This window comes from Rhipicephalus microplus, chromosome 4, assembly GCF_043290135.1.
Source record: "Rhipicephalus microplus isolate Deutch F79 chromosome 4, USDA_Rmic, whole genome shotgun sequence".
Classification (NCBI taxonomy): Eukaryota; Metazoa; Arthropoda; class Arachnida; order Ixodida; family Ixodidae; genus Rhipicephalus; species Rhipicephalus microplus.
The window spans coordinates 31823444-31829443 of NC_134703.1; positions in this window are offsets into that span (position 1 = coordinate 31823444).

The following is a 6000-nucleotide window of genomic DNA, read 5'->3' on the forward strand; positions in this document are numbered from 1 at the left end:
TTGCCTTCAACCAATGACACGCGCCACATGTGACATCATTCCTATTTTATAAGATCTCGCGTCTTTCATCAACTACAAGTACCGCTTTCTAGTTTATAACATCTTGCATCTTTTCATCATCAGCTACAAGTACCACCATCTAGTAAACACTACAAGAACTAAACGAGAGGTGGCTACATACAGGGGACGGTACCGCCATCTAGTGAACACTGCAAGAACTAAACTAGAGGTGGCTACATACAGGGGACGGTACTGCCATCTAGTGAACACTGCAAGAACTAAACTAGAGGTGGCTACATACAGGCTACAGGGGACGCACAGCCCACGCCCTAAGGAGCTTCGCCCCTAAAAGACAGGACGTGCAAACGCGACCACAAGAAAGAAATATTGCTGCAGATATACAGGTGGGGCATTACAATGTGCATCGAATCATGAATCGTGGCTTTCTATTATGTTCTACGTGACAGCCTACTTGTATTTTGTTCTTGATAACCTTTTTTCTATCTTATGCATTGATTGATGGTGGTTAAACGTCAACGTTTTTGCGGTTTTGTGGCCTTTTAATTTTTTAAAACTATATGCGCCCTACGAGCGCTCTGCAGATGGCAATGCACACACACCTGTGCTTCGACCAGAAACCCCGGTGAGGTGAGGCTCAACGACAATGGCTGGACATTGCTCGACGCTACGGTGCTTCATCCCTAAAAAAATGCGACAGCACAAACAATGTTTACGGCGTCGCGCGCATGTAGAGAGAGAGAAAGAGAGAGATGCTGCATGATCTTAAACCTCTTTCATGCGTAGAAAAATTCACAACTCCTGAGAATGGCTTGGCATCCCTTGTAGTACATAGAAGGTGACGCTGAGCGCTCAAAGACAGCAGCGCTCTTTTTCCACGCTAAAGGCCTGCCATCAGAATTTCGCCGTCGTCCGGATACACGCGCGGAACAGCTCGGCCGCTCGTATACAGTGCAATAAGAAAGGAGTGCGAATGTTCTCCGCGCCAGCACCACCGTATTGTTGGGATCACAATCCCCAGAATAAGGTCCTCGCCGGGGCACGCTTTTTTCACCCACTCTGAGGTGCCACTGCCGACAGGCGATTTTCTGAAGTTCTTCAACTTATTTGCGCTTCCTTTTTTTTTGAGGGGGGGGGGGATATTCCTTCTCTTTTGCGCGCCTTGTAAGCAGGAGCGAAAAGCGGCCTTGAACAAGCAGGACGCGATGAGACGACGCGCTGAGGCGCGTCCGAAGGCTCTGACAGAGAGAAAGGCGCGCTGCCCGCGCTCTCTGAAGGGACGACCCCACGCGAGACTGGATTGTGTTTGCCGACGCACGAGCCAATATTGACCAGGCGCGGCCGACGCGCTCTCCCTTTCTGGTGTGTTTTGTGCGCGAGAGAAGGGAAGCGCTCTGGAAATGAATCGCCGATGGACGCCACGATGCCAAATAGGAAAGGTTCTTCCTCAACTATGGAGCACAGAACACGCGATAACGGTCTAGCGCGCTTCCCATCGAGGCGTCCTAACTGTTCAAGTCTGTGAAGAGATGTTTGTGTGCTAATGTGCCTGGTGATGTGGATTGAACTCTTAGAACTGTAGAACGGGTGAATGTCCAATATGCTTCACCGAGTTGGTTTACGCCGTTTAAGGGGCCCCTGAAACACTTATTTGAGTAACCATAGAATTAATTCAGTGGAAAAGCGTAATACTTCACAAATTGAACGCCGCAAAAATTTTAAGAATCCGCCCAGTACGAGCGGAGTTACAAAGATTTGTCACACGCTGCAATCGCATTCTCTCTTCTCTCATCCCGACGGAAGCGCTGGAAGCTGAGCAGAGAGGGATGGGAGGGGCAAACAAAGAAATGCCACTCGCGCCTCGTGACCTTGAGCATTTTTTTCTTTTTTTCGATTACGCGGCTTTGTCAGTGCGATCGCGCGCGCATGCGTAGACAAGCGATCGCCTCTCGTGGCAACCTCTGTAACAACTGAGCACGCCATGTTCAAATCAGCCAATGGCAGATAGATTGGCTTACTCGGCTTATTTTCCATGATTTGTCGAGAGAAGAGAAAGCTATTTTTAGCTGACTTTGATTATTTATTGTGAATTCCAGGCCGCGTGCTTCACTATATTATTTGGCTCGCGTGTTGTCAGGAGCCTCTACTACCGATCGACAGCGTTTTCTGACCATGCTCAAAAAGTGTTGCAGGGCCCCTGTAAGGTGATCGGCGAACATTTTTTTAGGGGCGGAGCTCCTTATAGCGGCACCCGTTCGTCCCCCGTAGTATGTAACAAGTATAACATTTTGACCTCCAAGGTGGTGCCGGTGAGAGACTTCTTCTGTGCGTTGTTGAACAATAAAAAATAGTGCTCAATGTACATGTCAATGGCTGCTAATGGGGAATGAGAGACAGGAGCATTCGGCTTTTAGTTAACGCGCAGGCTGCGATCACCATTAGCAGCCATTGGCATGTACATTGCGCACTATCTGACAAGAAAGGGTGTCTACGTTATACTCGCTGCGTGTAACCTCCTTAGCTTTAGAAAGGTTTAGCGAGCGTTGAGCCGCAGTGCCATGAATACAATGAACTTGTATATACCATGAATGAACTCGAGGTGGTTAAAAATGGGAAGTAGATACGAAGCGCAAGCCGTAAGAAAGTAAAAGCCGAATTCTCCGCCTCTCATTTCCCATTAGCAGCCATTGACATGTACATTGAGCACTATCTGACTGAAAAAGTTTGCTACGTCATACTCGCTGGGCGTAACCTCCTTGGTTTTCGAAAGGTTTAGCGAACGTTCGGCCGCAGTGCCATGAATACAGTGAACTAGTATATACCATGAACTCGAGGTGGTTAAAGGTGGGAAGTGGACCCGAAGCGCAAGCCGTAAGAAAGTGTGCGTGTGCCACCTATCGTTTAGTCCTTGGAATGTTTGCTGGATGGCGGTGCTTCTATATGAAGAATATATGATGAAAAGATGCGAGATGGTGGTACTTGGAATGTTGAATAGATGGACGAACGGACACATAGACAGATGAATGGATGGACGCACGAACGGACGCAGGGGCGGCTGCATGGACGAACGCTGGGACGGACGCACGAACAGACGCACGCACGGACGGGCAGATGGACGCATGGACGGTCACACTGACGGACGCATGGACGGACGGAAGCAAGAACGAATGGACGGACGAATTCTTCGCCCCACTCTCCATCATTCACTCCGTGGATATGCTGCCATTTTTTTTTTATGAGTCGTCACAGCATTACGCGAAATAAGTGAGAACATACGCCTATTTTAGTTTGTCGAATTTCGTTCGACTCCATCAAAACGGGTCTCGTAGCTCTGATGGAAATGTATATACGTTAGTGTAATCTTCATTTTTGCAGAAACTTGAGTACGTGAGCGACCAGATCAACCCGAGTTGCGCCATTCTTTTCACTTCGCTTCACTTCTCTTCACTTTACTTCACTTAACTTCTCTGCGCTTCACCTTATTTTATCTTCTGAGAGTGCCCCTTCACGGGTACTACATAAGGGGTGGTGTTTAATAAAACTATACAATGATGTTTTTAATCGCTTTGGAACACATTGTGCGTTCTTTATTTTTCTTTTTTGAGGCCAGACTTGCTTCTTCTGGTCGAGTTGAAACAAAATGCAAGAAAAAAGGAAAAGGAAAAAGTAACAGGCACCTACCAAAGATAAGAATAAGAATACCAAAGGTATATACTGCCGTCACCACGGCGATATATATATATATATATATATATATATATATATATATATATATATATATATATATATATATATATATATATATATATATATATATATATATATATATTTATGTGACGCTACGATGAATGGGTAACGTGGCGTGGCTCATACTCCATGTTTATTCTACTCTGACTTCTTCCTCATCTACTTCTCCTAACCATCCCTGCCTTCTTACGTCACAGGATTCCCCCTCCCCCCGAAAGATGGCACCGGTTACAAGCTACAACAAATTGCAGAGAATAAACAAAATAATGGCCAAATTCACAGTTTGACGTCCCGACAGAGTTTCACAATTTCACTAAGTATTCAAGGCCGAGGGAGCAGTCCGGTGATTTTTATGACGACTCTGGTGGACGGGCTTGACTGTTTCGTTCCGGACAGAGCGGGCTACACATGGATACTGACAATACTGCTTGAACTGTTCTGGGGACTAAGCAAGGTTGGATCGCATTGTTGCATCGGCGGCGTCGTCGGGATTGTATTTTTCGTCGTGAATGGTGCAATACCGGTGCTTCTTGCTTTCGTGCTTTTTGACCGACTGGGACGAAGTGCCTGAATGCTTGCGGTGTGCAAGCAGTGCTTTTGTGTCTTTCTCGGCGTTTTTTGTGGTGGTGCAGTCGGTGTAATAGCAGGTGCAGGGAGTGTTTCTGGTGACTTTTCTTTGTGCGAAATTGCCTGACGTCTTGAATCGGTCCTTGGTTTAGAGATCTTATTTTCCGATGTTCTTTTATTGGTGAGTGCGCTTCCGTTGAATCCTGTCGACTCGTGTAACGGGTGAGACATGGCGCCAGTCAGAACACCAGTTTATTCTATACTGCTCAGTACTTCTTCCTTCTCTACTTCTACAAACTATGAAGCATGAACAAGTGGTGTCTCATCATAGGAAAAAATATCACAAAATAGAGTAGTTCCTTGTAACACGGCAGTTCCATGCACTTGCACAAAAACATTCACAGGGAAGGCAGTCCGGTGAGATCTAGGAGACCTCAGGTGGACGAGGTTGGCTGTTGCGTTCTGGAGAGCGTAACCATGAATTCGACGTGGAAAATGATGATGACACAGCCTGGATATTAGCGAAAAACGAACAAGGTTGGGAGTCTTTGTAGCGTTGGAAGGTTGGATGTCTAATGCGTTGGATTCTGAGTCGTGGCCGCGACAGATGCATTGTAACTAGTATGCGTGCTTTTTGAGAGATGGTGACGACTAAATGCCTGTGTGCTGGCGGCGTGCAAGAAGTTGCTCCGCGTATTAATGGGCGTTTTCCGTGGTGTTGTCGTCTGTGCAACCGCTGGCGCAGAGAGCGTCTGTGACGATGTTCCTTCATCCGGAAAGGTCTTTTTTCTTGAAATGGCCCTTGTATCAAAGTTCTTAATTTTTTAAGTCGTTCAATTTGGTAGCGTGTTTTCGTTAAAGTTTTCATTCGTCGTCGTTTTTGTCGGTGTATCCGTTGTAGTGTCTGCGATTCTTGGACTTGCTTTTGCTGGCGTTGCTGCTGTTGCTGTGAAACGCATTGCGGTGAGATCCCTTCTTGAACATCGCGCTCGTTTTCTTCACAACTTGATGTGGGGCCAAGTCGGCAGCTGGTAGTTTGTGGGCTGTTGTCATGCACTTCGGGCAATGAAGATAATGCTTCTGAATTGGTAGAAAGTTCTTCAGAAGCTTCTTCTACCCTGTTCACTACGAGAGGCTCTTGCGCATTGCAGCGTGTGACGTTCGATGTGTCGGAGCCTTCGGTGTTGCTTCCACTGTCGAGTGTGTATGGACTGGATGGCGATATATGAACCCGTGTGGAAAGAGCACGGCTCGACAGGGTTTTTTCCCGATGCGCCAGGTCATATATCATAAATACGGCGTCCTTATAAGGCAAATGGTGAGCGTTAGGAGCGCTTGAAGAACCGCGTGATGAAAACCCAGGTGGTGGACCACGTATGCGAGACGGAGAGTGAACGGCATCAGGTGGTTGGGCAACGTCTCGTGTCATATGCTGAAGCGACGACTTTGAAAATACCGGCTTTCGTGAAGGGAAACGCGCTTGACGGTTGGGTTTTTCCCAATATACGCATGGCCTTCTGTAAGTAAACGCATGTGCAACTTTGTCTTCAGCCACTTGCCGATTCGCGCTGGGCTTTCGAATGGTTGAGGACTGCTTAGGAAATCGACGATAGTGTGCGGTTGTCTCTAGATGGTTGGCAATGAGTAGGTCTTGGCTATAGTCATTAA